This window comes from Struthio camelus, chromosome 1, assembly GCF_040807025.1.
Source record: "Struthio camelus isolate bStrCam1 chromosome 1, bStrCam1.hap1, whole genome shotgun sequence".
Lineage (NCBI taxonomy): Eukaryota > Metazoa > Chordata > Aves > Struthioniformes > Struthionidae > Struthio > Struthio camelus.
In genome coordinates this window covers 165,519,201-165,538,451 of record NC_090942.1, presented here as the reverse complement: position 1 = coordinate 165,538,451, position 19,251 = coordinate 165,519,201, and the positions used below count along the sequence as shown (strand labels likewise).

At 39.5% G+C, this 19,251-nt stretch overlaps 1 protein-coding gene across 13 annotated transcripts in view; it reads left to right on the top strand.

The window, feature by feature from the left end:
* Window positions 1–19,251, top strand: part of MBNL2 (muscleblind like splicing regulator 2) — a 118,013-nt gene that overhangs the window by 19,463 nt on the left and 79,299 nt on the right. Inside the window, exon 1 of one of the 13 annotated variants that reach the window (XM_009667383.2) lies at window positions 1,177–1,621. The exons of 10 other annotated variants lie outside the window; for them this stretch is intronic. The gene's annotated coding sequence lies outside the window, so the exon portion shown is untranslated. Of the gene's footprint in view, window positions 1–1,176; window positions 1,622–19,251 lie in introns of those variants that run through there. 2 more of the 13 variants (XM_068928723.1, XM_009667387.2) reach the window with 2 other exon arrangements.

The window sequence follows — 19,251 nt, the reverse complement described above, 5'->3', positions numbered from 1 at the left end:
AGAGGAGACCGCCTGGTAGGAGTCTCCTGGCAGGAGCGAGCAGTCCCGGTGCGAGGTGGTGGAGGAGCGGGAGGCAGCGTGGGCCCAGGGAGGCGGCCTTGGAGCTGCCCACCGCAGCCTGCAAGGGGGCCGAGGCCCAGCCAAGTGGCCAGCTTGTGCCGGGGGGGGGGGGGGGGGGGAGGGTGGATTTTAGCAAGTTGGATGAGAGGTGGTGAAGCCGAAAGGAGAGTTTTCACTTGTTGGACAGAGGAATAATTTTTATTATTATTATTTTTTTAACAAGATGCAAAACAGTCAGTCGGAAACGATGGGGCCTTGGCATAGGACTGCCAGTTGAATGAGAGCTCTGTTTTTCTAGTCTGTTCATATTTCTAAGCTTTTAATAGAATTTTGCATACATTTTACACATTTTTATAAAATACAATCCGTTTAATACAGTGTTTTCCAAAGTAGTATTACACTGCAGTTTTCACCCTTTTTCATTGCCTTTCAGGTTTTGTTCCTTTCTGGATTTTTCTTATATCCAGCTCTTGCTCAATAATCCTTTGCTGCTTTGATCTCTTGTCCTAAAACTTGAGCAGAATTTGTGAGAAAACTGGTCAGCAGCAGGCATTGCGTACAAAGTACATCAAGCAGCCAACAGGTGGACCTGAAAATGGCAGCTGCTATCATAGTCCTTACGCCTGAACCTTACAACAAACTGACATTAGTTGTAAGCTGATCACGTATACCACAGTTTGGATGCTGCTGATGCAATTTGTCTGCCAATATGATAATGTTTTAATATCCTTGATTATGTTGGCATCAAGAGAAGCATCCCGTACCTGTAGTCCGTGGTAGCTGGTTTCAGATTTTCTGGAAGATATTATGTATATACTGCTGTTAAATGCAGCCACTACACGGTAAGGATATGCAGTATTAAAATAGAAACACTTTGTCTGAATTTGTCTGTGTATTGGCTGCATTTTAAAATAAAGGGTAGATTATGTGGTTTATACTCTTCTAGTGCTGCAGGGCACCAAAGGGATAGCACCATTGCAGTGCTAGTGTTTAAAAAATGTTGTTTACCTATGCATTTATGATTAACAAAAGCGTTTAAAACGATTGTGCAAGGAATGGGTTGGCTGTGTTTGTAACGGAGGGGAAGGGAGTTGTTTGCTTTTGCTGCGTGTGTTCGTTCACAGAGGTGTCACCTTACCCCGCCAGCAAAACTCCTTTGCTGCGCGAGGGAAATTCCTGGTCATCAGTATGGATGCATTGTTTTTACACATTACAAGTGCTGTGTTGCCGTGTCAATCATCCTATTACAGTCGGTTTAAGAGCAGTAGGACTGACGAACTTGGGTGTGATTGGCTGCCATATGCTGGGAGGGATTTGTTAGAAGGCAGGGCTGCAGTCTTTCAGCAACAGAGTTGAGGCTGTGTCTTTGCTTCATCATCTGAGGGGAAAAATCCCCAGATATAAGGCACAAGGCTTCCCGGGCACAGAAAAGCAGCACTGTTAATTGTTTCTCGTGAAAATTATTCATCATCATGATGCAATGGGAACGAGACGGTTATTTGTTTATATCAGACGTTTCAGTTCGCGCTGGAAATGTGCCGACTAGACAGAGCTAAACAAGGTAGGAGGATCATTGTCTTTTATTGAATGTTTAAAGAGTTTGCTGCAGTATGCTGCATACCATATGTGTTGCTTGGGGGAGTCGGGGAAATGAGATTTCTTTGGTGAATGCGTACTGTTTGGGTGTAATACGTGAATTTTATGTTATCTTACTTGCTAAGGGAATTAATTTACAAATATAAATAGCTGTCTTCAGAAATAGAACGTGAGCATATGTATATTAAAAATAACACAAGTAAAAAAAGAAATAGGTCAGTATGTTTCAGAAGTGCTGTACCCTAATTGGATTTTTAGCTGGGTTGTCATCTGGTAGTGCTTCCTAGCTTTAGTACAGAGAATGAGTCAACCTGGAAATCTGTGAAGTTTATAACAGATATGTTTGAAGAGCTACATGAATTAGGATGGCTGATCTAAACAACTCCCTCTCAGAGGCTTTAACTAAACCAAGGCTGACTATCTTAGATACGGAGGAGCCATGCAGTAAGATGACAAGGTTTTATTCCGTTGTAAAAGTATGGGTGTTTCTGAATACACGGTGGTTCCTTGTGTTTTTGAAGGCAAACTCTTAGACTTTCTGACATTGTAGTTCAGTTGAACATTTCCCCTGCCATTTCCAGGTCTTTGTCTTGGGAGCAGAATAGAACCTTTATGTGAAAACAAGGTTAATAATACTTACTGCAATTATGTGATCTTTATACATTTTTAATGAGAGAACACACAGCTAGCAGAATAATTTAATGAGCAGGCTGGCTTTTAAAGCAATGGTTTCACTGTGCTGAGACACATTAACTTTCTTGCTCAGGAGGAGCCTCAGCAAGCAATGGTGAAGATTTATGTTAAGTGCTTTGGAGAGAAGGAAAAGGGTATTTAGACAGACGTCTGTAAAATTTTGGAAGGAATGACAAGTGGTTTTTTTGTTTGTTTGTTATTATTATTATTATTATTATTAGACTTTGGAAGCAAACTTCACCAGACTATTGGTTGGAAGGTCTGAGAACATCACCTCATTATATGAGATCCTTAAGATCAAGCAAAGCCAACTTTCCTTAACTGCTATAGGCGTTGATGGTGCTCAGTACCTTTGAGGAGTGCACCCAATGAGCTACCTGAATTAACATGCTGGCTTCAGCTGTATTGTAGGAGCATAATGTGTGTACGTACAATATGCTACATAGCTTTTTTTTTTCCTTTTAATTTTTTGCCTTTTTAAGGCTAGCAGACCATTGGTGAAACAAGAAAATGTCGTCTTATTTTTCCTGTAATGCCCATAAATATTGCATATAAATATTTGTATTTAAAGAGGATCTGGCTGGAAAAAAATGTTTTAAAACGCATGTTTAAAAGGCATTTAAAATGTTTTAAATGTTTTAAAAGGATTATGTTAAACAAGTCCTTCCAGACCAGCCTTTTCCCCCCTCCCACTTCAAGGAGAAGTACAGGGCATGGCTTAAAACTTCTGCTGCCATCCCTCAACTCCTCGGAGCCCGCTCGCTGTTCAGGCAAGCGTGACTCAAGCTCCCAGTTACCTGCCTCCATGCTTGGTAAAGATCTAGAGCAAGGATGCCAATACATCTTCGGTTTATGAACCAGTTGTTTTTAAATGCTAAGCCCTTGTAAGTAAAATAAGCTGTAAGTTTCTTCTGAGAATCTCAAACCCTTCTCAGGATCATTTTATGCGCTATGTCTATATCGGGATATAGAACGCTATTATTAAAAAAGCCTTTTTTAAATGCCAAGGGATCTGAATATGTACAGTGTATGTTTAACCCATTCACTGGATATGTTTAGAGGTAGTGTTTGTGTGCAGAGGAGGCGTTAAGTCTGCGAAGCAAAGGTTAATTGTTAGAAATAAGTTATCTTTTTCAAGCTATAAAATGCTAATATTTTAATTTTCACAAATAAAACTATTTTCATGCGTAGTTTAGAGACAAAACTTTCCAGTCATATGTTTTCAGACTATCTTTCAGATAATTTTTATTTTAAGAGGCTGTTTTTCATATTGCTGAGATGGCAGCATACAGAGTTACCAACCTTATGCCCAGCTGACGCAGAGATAATTTGTATTCGTTACTCAATGAAACAGTTTTTATCAGAAGATCAGGCAGAACAGGCAGTCGAGCAGACAAAGGGATTTAAAAAAAAAAAAAAAAACTTTCCTGTTCAAGGTATGCTTTATATGGATTGTTAGGTGGGCTTTTTGGCCTTGGAGGATAGAGACAGTATTAAATACGCAGTATTTGTTTACTGTATAAATACTTGGTAGTAAAATTATTTCAGGCCAAATTCTGGTACCTCTTTTCATTCCGAGCAGTATTGTTTACCCTTACTTGTTCTGTCGTTTCCATCAGAGCTATTTGTGCAGTAATATCTTACTGCATGCAGTCTGTCTGTTTACAAGCAATAATTACTCTACTTAGTTTCTTCGTTTTCCTAAAATAGCATTTACTAATAAGTTATTCATCCTGAAGTATAATGTTGTGCTTATGGAATGTTTCATAAAATCAAATCAAGTTTTTCTCTTATAAGTATGCATTTTTATAGACATTTTGAAAAAATCATACTACTAGTATTATTTTTTGGGGGAAAGGAAAACAGCTATTAATGTGATTTTGGGTACTCATGTCTGATAACTCACCTCTTCTGTGAATGAATGTTGTTCTTTTGTTCACAAGTACGTCGGGAATAATCCATACTGTGTTTATTTGTAAAAAGCTCTTCTTACGTTTATAAAATGCTCCTTTTTTGTAGTATTGAGAGAAAAGAAAAAAGAATTATAGTGTTCAAATGATATTCCTCATTAATAAGTGGACATATGGTTTTAATTTCTTGAATCAAAATCGTTGGCTAGATGCATTGCTGAGCTAAAACTTCAAATATTAGCTTTCAGTGATTTCTTGTTTTCTAGTGTTATTAGAAGTCCCTGACTTCAGATGTTTTTCTTTCAGGGAAGAAACACTTTTTTTTTTTTTTTAAGCTCAGTGATTTTTATTCCTCTTTGACTAAGAACGTGTAGTTGTTAACACAATTGTAGCAGAAGAGAATATAATCACTTTAAAATTTGTTAGTATACTTTCCTTCTTAAAAACATTTTTTATAGCCTTTGACTGTGAGACTCATTTGCTATGTTGTGTTTAACACAATGTATTTTGGTTAAAAGGTGTACATCCGTGCAATGCAACTTGTCTGCAAACAAAGAGAAGTTACAGCCTGAGGAAAATAAAACTCATGTTAAGAGGGGGAAAGTAAAACTCATTTTAGGAGGGTGTCAATACTGAAAACAAGTCCAAATAATGGTACTATTAACTACTAGACTAAATAAACTGATCTTCTTACACGTTACTAGCAAATTCAGTGGCAGTTGTTGGTTATTGATAAATGGAGTCCAAAGTCTCCTTTTAAAAACAACCTTTTCAGCTGTATTTGGGGTAGAGGGTAGTTGAGAAGAAAGAAACTATGCGTCCCCTTTCCAGAATCTGCCAGCTTTTTATTCTTTCTCTTTCTCTCTCTCTCTCTCTCTCTCTCTCTCTCTCTCACACTCTTTTTTTTTTTCATGAAGGCTTGTTAAAACATCCAGCTCTCCTTTCAACAACATTGACAGTGTCAAGTTCTGTGTTATTAGTTCCATATTTTGAGCATACTAAAAAGGAAAATTTTGGGGGCCAGTGAAAATAGAAAAATATATCTAACAGGAGATTAAATGAAAAATCCATATAACTAATGCAAAGGAATAGTAATCATGCAGTGCGCTTTTTGTGCTAGTGATTTTTATTAAAGCTGTTGAGAATTGCCAGCATTGTGCCAAATTCATCATGCTGCTTTGCAGAAGACCCACAGGACTCCTGGAGCTGCAAGTCTGGCATCGGATCTGGTGCACTTGTGATACCGCCAGCTCTGCCAGTTAGAAGAGCTCAGCTCTAGTTCTGGTAAATAAAAGGGAGAAACAGAGAGGCGCACGCAGACACGACACAGTTGCTCTCTCTCCTATTTTTATATATAGATACACACACACACACACATACGATCTTTCCTTTTGGGGATTTTGAAAGAGAAAAAAGCCCTAATAAGACAGTAGGAGAGTTTTAACAGTGCACAAAAAGCAGCTGAAGAAGTAGGAACAAATGGTTCACATCCGCCTATTAATTTTTTCTTTTTTAGATCAATAACTTGGAAATATCTGAGTGGTTGATCAACACCGGTGCAAGAGTGTCTTGTTTATGGAAGGAAGCTGAGGTTCAGTAAAAATGCTCCTCTCTCTCCTTTTTGTAAATTCTGATGGTAACTTTCAAAATACATTTTTTTGTGATCACTTTTAATAGGCAGGCCCAGTAAATAATATTTATTTTCCTATAACATTGTCTCCTATCCAAGCATAATATTTCTTTCTTGGGTTTCTGAGGATTTTTGTTTCTTTACATGTTCTGTTTTAAAGCTTTGCGTACACCAAATGGCTCAAAATCCTTTTTTCACCCCAGTTCCTGAATCTGTCATTGTTTTTATGGCTTATGTGTATTATAGACAGTGTTCTGAACTTACAGGCTGAAACTAAGATTCAATTGTAAAGTGACAAGATTTCTATTTATTACCAAGAGCTTAGAACATGATTTTCAATGGTGGATTTCAATGTATTTGTTCTCTGTTTTAAAGCTTTCAGCTGGAAGTTTCCTCTAAGAGACTCTTTGACATTGAGACGGGAGAAGTAATGGCCTCGTAGAATATCGCAGACTAGCTGTAGTCCAATTTTGTCTGTTATTCCTTCCTCCTTTTTGGACGGTTTACAGTGCTGTTGTCAACAGCTATATAAATATTTCAACCCTACAACTGTTGTGATTTGTAAAGAAACCCCTCTGACTGTCTCTGGTCTCCGGACAAGCCCTTCCCTTCCCCCATTTGCAACTGGAGTGCATGTGTGTACCCAGTTAATGATTCAGGACTTCAGCACTGCCTTACCTTTTATTTGTTTAAAAGGTTGCCAAGATAATTATGGGATTTCCCTGACAGCCGTATTGCTTGATAGCACAGTATTCCTCTGCATTGCCTCTTAGTGCTGTGAGGAAAGCAACGTTTGTTTTTCTGTCCTCGTCAGTGTGCTTGATCCTGACGCGCAGCCGAACGGCGAGGTTTGGGGTGTCGAGATGGGGGGCCCCCGAACATGTGAAGCTGGGCTGCTGGCCAGCTGCCATCACGAATGGAAAAGCAGAAATGCTCCGCGCAGTCCTGGAAGCGAGGTGTGGAGCTGCAAGACAAACAAGACCTTGACGTTTCCTGCGTTTTTTTAGCAACCTTTATCTAGTGAGAGGTTTCTGTACAAGAGGACACTTGCGTGTGGACTGCTTGTGGTGTAGGTTGCAGTGCTGTGGTCCTTACTGACGTGCTAAACAGGCGTTAGCAGGACGGTGTGCCACTGTCCTGGAGCTGTAGCACGTACGTTTAAAAACTTTTCACTTCATATGTATTTTTTTAGTTCTCTTGTGCATTTTAATCTCCTCTGCTAATTCTGGGGCACACTTTGAGTCTTTTTTTTTCTGCCATAATTTGGGGGAGGACCCCAAAACCTGAAGTTTTCCATTGCCATGGTGGGCAGGGCGTGAAAGCCTTTAGAAGTGGCTGTATTAAAATGTTTAGAAAACCTTCTGTGCCCCACCTCCCATTTAATGCTCACTACTTTGACTGTGTAGTGAGACCACTTTGAAGGGCTTTGCAGTCCACAGTAGCAATTCTTTGAAGTAGAAACCGCAGCAGGAGACAAGCAGGCAGCTTAATCGTTGGTGTAAAAAGCCCTAAGTGCTAAGGAGCCATAACTTCCATCTTAAAGGGGGGAAAGTTGAGCTTGAGAGCAATACGTGGCATTAAATCCATCTTATGGACCTAGACCTCATCCATGGAGCTAGAAACGGTTGGACGTGAACGGTAGAACGTGAGGGATCATGTCCCCCTCCTTTGTCTTTGTTTTCTTACTCTTTTTTTTTTGTCCTTCCTTCTTTCCCCAGTCTCTTGAGGAGCAGAATGCAAGCCCTAAAGGGCAAAGTAGGGTGGCCTGAGAACAAACGCATGTTTCTGAGCATGTTTGGAGCGCGACCGCTTTTCCACCCTTCTTGTAGGGATTCCTATGTACAATAACTTCATCAAGGTCCAGGAGATAAAGCCATGCCTTTAAGGTCTGAATCATTCTTTGGGGGGGGCCTGTCTCTCCCTTGACATTGAAGATGACTAAGAGACTGACGCCTGTCGGTCAGTCAACAGTGGCACCTTCAGGTGTCTGAAGATAGGTGATACGAATCTTCCATTTCCAAAACCTGTTTGTTTGAAAGAAAAGATTGAAGTGTTTGTTGACTTTCTCATGGCAGGATTTGAGGATCAGTATTTCCCTATGGATCTGTAGCCAGCCCTAGTTGCAGAACTAGGCTGCATGTAAGGAATCGCAGTTCCGAAGTTGAGAAGGAAAAGAGGTCAGTTGAGGACAGGAGTACATCGCTTGTTTGGCAAATGATTCTGGCTTCTGGTCATCGGGGGGGTGGAGATTTTCTGAGGAGGAGTTGCCATCTGACCCTATTTAGTAGCCAACAGCAATTTTGATGACTGTTAAATATTCTGATTTTTTTTTTCAGTTGAAAATTTGACATTTTAAACCTACTCATATTTCTGACCTTCAGTACATCACCTGTCCTAAATCACCCCACCATCACCTAAATTTCACACCTTAGTTGTTTACCCTGAGCAAAAATGACTGCCTTCTGTATGTTTTCCTGAGTGGTAATTCACTGGATACCCCCTGCCTCTTAGTCGCATTTAGAATTCTTCATCGTTCTATATGAATGTCACATTCTTTCTGCTGTCAAAAGCCTCATTGTTGTCTCTGGATGTATGGTACCCTTTTCATAGCAGTGATCGTGCTGCTGTTCTGTCTTTTCTAGTTCTGTTGTAATCTTTTTTTTTTGAGATGAAGCAGATCAGAACTTCATTTATTACTCAAGATTTATGTGCTTCATGACTTTATGTACTAGTGTAACTTTTTTTCTGTTTTATTCTCGGTTTTGTTTTACTGCTTTCATACTCATCAGCTGCTGAGGATTTTACTGAAGTTTTCATAACATTTCCTATAACACGTACAAAATCTCTTTCCTGAGTGGTAGTGTCTTGTTGTGTGTGTATTATTGCCTTTGTTTTGTATTTTTCTCATGTGCATTATTTTGTCTCTGTTCATGTGAAATTTGTGTGTCGTTTTATCGTCTGGTATACTCAGTATAATGAGATACTTTTGTAACTCTTCACAGTTGGCTCGAGGTCTGACCTCTAAATGTTTTGGTATCATCTGCAAACTATTTTTCATGGATATATTGCCAAGCAGAAGAGGAGAGGACTTTGTTGTAGTGTTCTTTGTGAAAATTACAGCAGATTATTAGAAGTGAAAGCATTCTATTTAATCATGAGAATTTGTTGGTTTTGGAGGCTTTTATAGAATTTGTTGGCCCTAAGCTTCTACTCTAACTTCAGTCTTCATGCCATCTGCAAGTATTTTACACTTTCAGCTGGTTCTCCTAATTCAATTTCTCCAAACAACCATAAGAGTCATAGCATCGAGACTGCTGTGCCTCCAAAATCGTGAGAATTATGCCCCACAAAAATCATCAGGTTACAGACAGAGGGGGATCCATTTGCTTTCTTTTTTTTGTAATTTTAAAATTGTAGGATTTGTATTTTCTAACTTCTCTCAGCAGTTGTCAGATTTAAATCTTTTTTAATATAAACTGACGTTTCCTTGTGAACGTATTTGTAGGCTTTATGAAATGCACTTGATATTTTAAGGCTCCCAGGGAAATGGGTAAGAGTTAGCTATGCTGCCATAGAATTGTGTGGTGGATCCTTAAGCTTCAGTGTGTACAATTCTTGTGAGAGGAATCAGTATAGGTTCTTTTCTAAAAACTAGGTGAAATTAAAGCAGAATTACTGGCAGTGTTCTGCTTTGTTGTATGTGGTAGACGTTAGGGAGCTAACCACCTTGATCTGAATCCTCTTGGCTTCTGGATACCAAAAAGTTAGCCTACTTTTCACTTAGGAAGGTACATGATGATTTTCATCTTTGAAGTGCCTCGTCTGGAAGGTAAAAATGATTGGCTTGAAACAGGACTTCAGAAACAGCAGACTAGTTTTTACTCTTCTAATTTAAAGATTCTAAATTTTTTTTTATTTGTGCACCTGTATTGATTCCAGTACTACAGTTACAAAATGTAGATGGTGTTGTGCCTTGTGCATCAGCAGGATTGTTCTTTTAGTTGTCCTTCCAGAGCTTGCTCATTTGGTGAATATGTGGCAGTAAGGAAGCCAGAAAACAAGGGACCTTAAATTATGGGTCCCCATTTAACTTTACAAGAGCATCATAATTAATTTTAAAAAATCTTCTAATATGCAAATTGAGCTACCTTTTGTTTGTTTGAAATTCTGAAAGCATAAAACTAGAATACCACTGCATCACTTTTAGTCTCTCCCTTTTCTGTCTTTTTGGAGTATAATAGTGCCTTTTTTGGTAGTGGACAGTCAGCTCTGTTCAGTTGCTGTAAAGTGGTACCGTGGTTACTACTATTTTAGATGATGGACAGAGGGATAAATGTGGAGAAAGGCCTTTCAAATACATCTTGAGGGTTTTGAGAGTCCATGCGTTGTAATAAGTTGGATATCTCTGTGAAAGCCACGTATTGGTAATGTATACTTTGCAGCTCATGAAGTTGCCCGGGATTGCTTGAGGGCATAATTTTTACTGAGAGTGAATTCCTTGGTTTGTGTTTTTTGTTGGTCTGGTTTGATTTTGCATGTTACTTGCTTTTAGTCCTGGGAATGATGTAGGAAATGAAAAGAACTCCTACCGAGTGTCACAGGCCAGTATATGTATATAGGCTGGAGATTAGAAAAGAAGAAAATCTGTGATTTACAAGCTAAGCAAATACTGCATAGAAATGAGGCACGTTCAACATAGAAATCCGTTAAGTCATTTTTACAAAGTTGATTTCTAGGGTAGAAACGTGTTTAAGAATCACAACAACTATCTTTTTCTTCTTTTTTTTTTTTTAAATGTTCATAGACACACAGTATTTGATCCCTGAGTGACACTTTTGGTGTTATTTGCCCAAATCAGAAATATTTTTTGTGCTATCTGGTGGCCTCAAAGACCTTGTAACACAAAAACTTTTATGTAAGGAAAGAAATACTAGGAAAAACCTGATGTTATCTTTTAGAGATAGTGCTGTCTATCGAGGTGAGATGTATGTATGCAGGGTTAAAGCAAGTTTTTGAATTTGAATTTAACATAGTTATTTAAGAGGAATAAAAATGGTGCAGTGTATAACAAAATGTGGATTCAAATACCCATCTAGGACTAAGCCTGAAGCACAGCAAACAAGTTAAGCTTTTAAAGGAACAAAACTGTGGAGACTTAAGTTTAACAGTCCGAGTTTTATATTGCAGTATGAGCAGAAACTCCTCTCTTGCCCAAAGCCAGCTAGATTGACTTACTGTCACGAGCATATCCATTGCACTGGAAGCATGCCTGAGCGCCAGGCTGCACTTAGCAGTACTGTTAACCCCAGCAGGGGGGATAAATCTCTACGGTTATAGGTAAGCAGAGATTGTAGAAAAAGGTCTGGAAAAAATGCTCCATCAAAACATTTCTCAATTCAGTTTAAATTTTCACTGAAAAAATATTGCACCTCTTTGCTTCAGTAAGAAGAACGAACTCCCTTTCAACTTTCATATTGAAATGCTGTTTATAACCTATGCCAGAATAAGTGTGTGCTTATCCATGATAATATTTAAGTTACAATAAAATGATTCAACTGTATGTAAATAAAGCATACAGGTGGAATTGCTTCAATATTGCTACATTTCCTTTTCCCCAATACTTTCACCTTTCAGCTTTGAGGAGGCATTGAGATACTGAAATTTTCTTTAGGAAAGTTTTCAGCAAGTCTGAGTGGGAAAGACTTTTTCCTTATTGCTCTCTCTCCTTATTAAATGAGGTAAAATAGAGATGAATAGTCATTTAAAATGTTGACAAAGTTTGCAGTTTGCTGATTTGAGTCAGTGACATGCCTCTGTGTAGAATCGAGGAATACTAGGCCTGACACTGCCTAATTTGGTTGAATGATGTTCCCAAGGTGAGTATTGCTTCACGAGTCCAATGTCTTTTTAACTTTCAGGCTAACAGAAATGAAAAGGAAGACTTTGTACGTTAAAATTGTTCTTATAATACGTTGGCAGGTTTTTTTCTTCCAGGAACGTGCATGTGGTTTATGTCCGCTTTTACTGTTGCAGGCAACTGAACTATAGTTCTGCTTTTTGCCCGTGGTGGAAAAACAAGTATGAACTCATCTGGTGTCATTGCTAAAAGCTGATAAACCTTCAGAGTTTCTTCCTAAGTACCCTCTCCTTAAGTGCTTTGTCTCCCATTATTTATTCAAAAATATGTTTATTATTTTTTAAAATGAGAACAGGTTAAAAAGTAGTTTTCTTCAAGTGTCATCAAAGCAGTGGTGAGCTTCTTGGACCAAGGGAGATGTATTTGGAAAATTAAAGCAACGCATTAGTATGACCCCTTTTTAGCATGTCACTGCTGCTTAGTCAGCTTTCAAGCAAAAAGTTCAGTAGCAGTTCAGTTTCCGTTATGTATCATCTAATACAGCATGCATGGCCTCGGAAGTCTTAAATGGTTTCTTGTAGACAAATAAATGACATGAATTTTGAAATGAAAAAGTCTTTTACTGTCGTCTCCACATTGGGCACGATTGGATATTTTCTTTATTCACCTTGGAGGGCCAAAAAGAAAAAAAGAAGGAATGAGCCTTTCTGTTCCAAACAAAAAGGCATACTGTCTTTAGAAGAGATCAATGAACCTGTTTAATATGTATTTTTCGGGTATTAAAAAAATGCCAAAAAATTCTGCATGCCAAAAAACCTGTATTTTTCCTTGACTATGAAGGAGCTTCGAAAAATGACTTTTAATAGGAAAATTTCTGCTCTTGTCATATAAAATACTTGCTGTCTGAATGTTAGCATAAGAGTGTGCAGTATTTTAAAAAGATACAAAAGAATTACTAGCAAAGATACTTGGTTACAATCTTAACAATCTGCTATTTCATAGATTAAGCTAAAGTTAGGTTACTGTACCATCTTTTTAACTGTTGTAAGGGATAAAATATTCTGACCTAAGGTAGGAAACTCTGGCAGTTCTCACAGAAAATAGTGTTTTTTCTGTTTTAAAAAAAAAAAAAAATCCTCTGTCACATATGCTTTTAATCTGGCTGTGCAGTGTGGCCCGTAAAATATGTAAGAAGCAAGAAGCTTGAGTACGTTCAGCTTCATCATGATTGCTTTTAATTTTGGAAGTAAATAAAACTGTGCGTGTTAGGTGCGTGCCACTAATGAAGGCAAAAAGGGCGACTGAATACTTGTGATAAAACCGGCCGTGATGAAGGCTTGCCTGGGCAACCCTTTGAGAAGTCAAGGCGCTAAAGACATTAGTCGTTTTTGCCTGTGGTAAAGCGCTTTGCAAGTCGTGATGAGTTGCAGCTTCCAGAATCTGTTTGAGGTGGTTGTGAAATACGTAGGGTCTGGCAGAGCCTAATGCCTGTGCACAGCCCCGGGTCTTCAGGGCACGCCAGCAGGTTCGGCTTGGTGCGATCCCCTGCGGGGTGGCTGACAGCATTGCTTCTGCGAGTACTTCTGCCTAATGCAGCTTGGAGCGCTGCGGGGGGAGGGAGCCTAGTGTTTCTTCCTGTTCTGGTAGGCTTTAAAAACGGCTTTTCTCAAAGCTCCACCTTTGCTGGAGGCAAAAGCGGGCACCCTCTCTTCTTGGTTAACCCGTTCTGGGGTGATAACAAGCAGGCCACTAACGACACAGGTTTAGCAAAGGAATTTTTTAATCGGTCATTTCACTACCCCTTGTCTAGGTTGGAGATTAGCACAAATTTGCGAACAGCAGAAGTCCTGAAGTGTTTCCCTCCGTATCCATTTTTCTCTCCTGTGGGGCCAATCTTTTGTCAACAATTCAAAACTAGTCAGACTCCCTCCTAGTATCCCACTTTCCATGCACGTGCTGATGAAAGCCTCTTCTAGCAGAGCAGCATTGAAAAAGGGACTGGGCAAATCCATGGAGGAGAAATCCAGTGAGACCTATTAAATACAGAGACATCAGTCGCAGATTGCTGGAGGCTGGGAGAATATTCGTGGAAATTATCACACTCTGCTTGCTCCGTTGTTGTACTGTGCTGTAGGCGTCTGGTACTGACCACTGCTGGTGGCAGGGTATTGGGGTAGATGGTCTTTCTGGCTGACCTGCTAAAGTTATTCTTGTGTACGTAAGTTAAAATGTAGTTAAAACGTGAATGGCGAAAATGGCACAAGAACGCATGCGTTCTGTCTCAGAACTTTGCTGCCTCTTGGGTTTTGCCTAGAGAATCTGTTTCTTTATCAGAATGGGTTTAGTGCTTAAGACACAGCCAGAGTTAATAGCATTAGATAGTTCTCTTGCTGTACGCTTATCAGGAGCTGTGTTTGGATGTGCCGTGCAACCTGTTTCAATAACAACGTTATTCGCAGTCTTAAACATATTTTCAGCTTGTAAGCTGAACATTTCTTAATTTACATGGAGTCTTGGTTTAGTCAGACCTGTCCCTTTCTTTCACTGGGAGGGAATGCTGTTTGTCACGTAAATAAAAGCCTTTGTAAGGATTCTCTTTTCTAGGCTTAGGGTAAAACTGGAGTAGAGAAAATAAAGAATCAGCAGCCGTCTGAGCCCTTTTAAATTGCGCTCCTTTGTAGTAGCGTGCTATTGGTCCTTTGGCAGGTGAGAGCAGTCATGTTCATGCATTAATCGTGTCATGATTGTGTATTCTCTGTATGCTTGTCCAGAGCTATAAAAATTTTAGAGTACATAAGCACACATTTTTATGAATTTTGTTAAACTCCTGAAAAATACAATAGACGTCCGCAGCTGGATGTGAGTAGATCCTCCTGATGTACTGGGGTACCCTTCCTTGGGGAATTCAACTTGATTAATAGCTATTACATGGTACAGGCTGCCAAAAGCAAAACATTTGTGTCCACAAGAGGCCAAGTGATACGTCATTGCTGCTGGGGATGATTAACTTTGTTCACAGAGGCACAGTAACAAAAATTACTTTAGCCCTCTTGTCAAAGTGGGAGCAGAATTTTATGTATGAAATTCATACACCTAGAGAATGAAATTGGTTTCCTTTTGACTCAGGAACAAGGAATGTTTTAAGATACAGACTATAAGAGAAGATACAGACCAAAAATAGAGTGGAAGGTGCAGTGGAGCAGGATGACAGCTATTGTAAAAGCCAAAAAGCGTTTGCCAGAAGAAGAAAAAACTGTTTTCTGCGATTGCATTTTAACTAAAGTATAACGAGCATAAGTTTTATCAGCATGACTTCTAAGCACTCTGACGTTAGAAAATACTCCTGTGGGTTCCAGTCATCTACAGACTTAAACTTCAGCAGAAATATTTCATGGTCCGTTACCAGCAGAGTATGATGGATCACTGTAAAGGTCCTGTGCTGCATCTGTTGTTTCACAGTTGGTGGTACGCTTTCCTCACCTGTTTCTCAGAGGACAAAGGACATTAGTGCTATTATATTGTAAAGCCAGCTTTAAAGTAAACCGATAGATTTTCTGAATAAGCTCATTGCTATACTGTAAATAGCATGGAACATACTAAAAAACCTGAACCTTGGTTAGAGCAGCAAAAGGATCAACATATCAGATTAGTGATCTTGGCAAGGAGAATATGGCTCATTTAGTAAAACTGATTATTTGTAGGTCTCTTATTTGTAGTTCAAATAAGAGACCTGTACTTTCCAACCTGTCCCTGGACTTCTGTCAGCTGAACTAAAATAGTTAGAATTGACTCTCAGTAAATTATTCATTTGAATTATGGTTGACTAAAGTGTCCATCTCTGATTGTATAACAAACAAAGGTGTTGCAATAGTTATCTCCAGGTCAGGCAAATAAATAACAGGGCTTTTTTTGTAGGTCTGGAGACTTCAGTAGAGTTCAAGTCAAATTAATAAAAAGACCGAGAATAAAATTCTAGTATATATGGCTCCTGCCCACTTGTTCTGACTATTGTGCTGCTTCTCTGATAGGGTATTTCTGTTTTCTTCCTCAGTTGAGCAATAGTGGTTTATTCAATGAAGAATGAAATCTGCTTTCAGCCTTAAAAAAAACAATAAAAAAAGGATCACAAATTTCTTTTTAATCTATCAAAGAGAATGCATTCGTTGCTTTCTACTATAATTGAATAGTTTTTCTTAAGAATGTTATGGTTTTCCATGCATATTTTCCATAAAAGAACAAATGGTGTTTTATGGAAATCTTTTTTGTTTTGTTTTGTTTCTTGAATATAGGGGATTTTTTCTATGATATCCTGGTTTTCTTTAGTCACTTTCTTGGGGCACATCAGCTTACTCCCCATCTGAAGTCATTATTTTTGTGACTTTGTAATAGTTCAGGAAAGAGTGGCCTGATTCGGTTTTTAATACTCAAATTTTACTGAACTATGCAAAAAGATGTTACTTAAACTCTGCCATGCATTGTGTAGTTTTACTAAATACTCTAATATTACAGTTATATGTCAAAAATATGAATGAAGGGTTAGAACTTGGTTCAAGAGAGCAGTACAAAACTGGCATTGTACTTATTGATGAACGATACCTCAGTGTTGTCATATGGCTTTCTGGACTCCTTTTCCTCACCTGGTAGGCTGGTGAAGTGAGAAAAGCTTATCTACCACACAAAAATGTCCTTGCATGTTCAGTCTTTAAGAATGTAATTTATTCAAATGTGATTAACAAGCATACTGACTGGCATGTTATTTGTCTGCAAAATAACTTTTTTTCATCCACTTTAGCATCTTTTGAAATAAGATCCTCTCCATATTGGCTAGCAGGGAATTTTGCAGTGAGGCTTGTAATAGCGTGAAATGACTCAGAGATGGCCTTGCTTTCCAGGGACAGTGAGTAATTTAGGTGAATTTAGGTTATCTTGGAGATTCACCGCATTACAGGAGCGTGCAACAAAGAACTGGACGTGTCACAGTAGAAAGGGCAGCCCGAGTGTAGGGGAAGGAACGGCGATTTAGTCCGTGGTTTCACGGTCATTAACCTCAGGTCTGTTGTGTGCTTCATCAGGTGTGAGACATGGGCACACAATCACGTTTCTAGTGAGTTAACCAGCTGCATCGCATGCAGGGTTTGTACCTGCTGTATGCTTCTCTGGTGGCTTTATTCTGGATTTGGGGAGAGATCATGATTGAGCCAGTGTAAATCTTAAGTGATGTGAATGAGCAGTATTGGATCTGTCAGAAAACCTATTGGATCAGAATTAACTTTTCAAAAATTATTAACAAATTTGAACTGGTAGAGTGGGTTATATGGGATCAGCATGCTGTCATATCGCTGGGGTGTTTAATGCTTTGGTAGCAGGAGCTTTACACCTGGCTTTCGCCTATAATCACACTGCAGCCACCATCTCCCGAGCTTCTGGGCAGCGTTGAGGAAGGGCAAGCACAAGTAGGGCCAGGAGAGACAGGAGGCTGGGATTTAAGATCATGGTGGAGTGCACTCAAGTGGTTGTGGTCACTTGATATGCAGCTTGTATTCAGTTTTGAGGCCCTGAATGCTATTTAAAGAACAAAGAATGAAAAATAATGACACTTTAAAGAATGTAGCAGTGAGGTTTAGTGGAGGGGGGGGGGGGGGAAACAGAGCAAAAACCACACTGTCTTTTGGACTGAACTACCTGCCAGTGTCCCGTAGAAGTGTAGTAGTCTCCTGAGCGCTTTAAAACTAGAATCCACTGTGCAGTGCTGGTAAGTGTGACTTAGTGGGATTTAGATGTCTTTTCTTTTGGCCTGTGTTATTTTAGAGGTCCATCTTAAGGATGAAGGGGCATGTTCAGTAGCTGTCAGTCTTTGTACATATCTATATTTCCATTGTGAATATCTTAAGGTATTTAACTTGATCTGATTCTGCTTTATATGGAAGAATCCCTGTGTATTAGATTTATATCGGGAATCTTTCCACTAGGTTTTGACTATAAACACAGTGAGCTGCAAAGAAAGTTTCCTTTGCAGTTGTGGTCAGCTGCCGAAGGATTGGCAACTTTTTGAAAGGGAGTGAGCGTGATTTTCCAGATCTTATTTTTTCTCTCTTGAACTGGAGTTTAGCAAGTATTCCAGTCGGTAGTCTTCAGGAGTTGGCAGAAGCTGTTTACCAGAGGAGCGATATGCTGCTGATCAGCAGCATTGTGGCTTTGCGTAAGGCGGAGAGCTCTTGGCCTCTGCTGCATTCAGGACTCGCCAGGAGCTGGGCGCCTCTCACCGCAGCTGCTGCTGTCCCTGCGCCAGCCAGCCTTCCCACGCCTTGGCCCGCCTGTGGGCCTTCACGTAGCGCACCGCCTGACTTCCCAGCACTGGAGTGCCGAAACCGAAGGCCAGCAAGAATAGTAGCTGTTGGAAAAAGTGTTCAGAAGGATCACGTGGCACCGTATTTCCTAAAAGTTTGACTCCTTTTCAGTGATCTGAAGATGCATCTGTAGAGCATGGCACATAGGCTAGTCATGGTGTTTGCCTTTAATGGGATATCCTGCGGCATCTGGGGATGGTTGCATTTTGTCCCATATTGCCTGTTGCAATGCCATCTCAAGCAAGATCACTGCCTGGGAACTAGTAACTGTTGATGGAAGGGAATGGCTAAACAGTTACAGTTTTGTTTATCCTCTGACAAGACAGCTGGAACTCGCTGAATGTCAAGACTCCAGAGGACCTTAAGCCATGGATAAGGTTATCCTGTGTTAAAGACGTGGTTGCTGGGTTGTGAAGCTAGCAATTCTTATGGTTAAGAATGTCCGACAGTTTTCATTCTTTATAAGAGAGTCTGTTTTCACCTGCTGATAACTTTTAGCAAAACCTTAAAATGTCAGCCTGAAATCCTCTATGCCTGGTGTCTACTGCAGGTTTTTTTTTGTTTGTTTCTTTATTAAAAATTATTTTTGAAGTGAATTTAGGACTAAGGATGCAATTTTGTAGAAGTAACCAAAATAATTTTATGTTTGGGTATGTAAGTGTATAAAAGCTCTAATAGTAACCTTCTTGGGATCAAGAGCTTGGAATTTGACAGTAACATTTCCCTGGGGTTAGAGATATGACTTTGGGTCTCTTAAACATGTTACCATATTCGACTAAGCTAGCAGTCTGAAAAATCACGCTATACACTTGCTATTCTTAAAAACATAAGTTCTCAAGACTTTCTTGTGCCATTGAGTATTCAGCACACCAAGGCTATTTGCTCTGACTAGGATTTTGTGTAACTGGATTGTGGATGCTAAGGTCAGTGTTGGAGATTGTAAGTCAGATAGGTCCTGAAGGTTGGTTTTATTCCACCTAACTTCAGGCATTTAATTGCAATAGTTAATCTCAGTTAATCTCAGTAACAGAATTGCCTAGATTCCCCTGATGGAGAGTGAGACAACCTGAGAGGGCGAAGCCATCTCAGAGTTAAGCCTAACCTGCATATTCAGAGATTGCTTTGTATCCCCTTGGGCCTTCTTATTCTGATACCCAA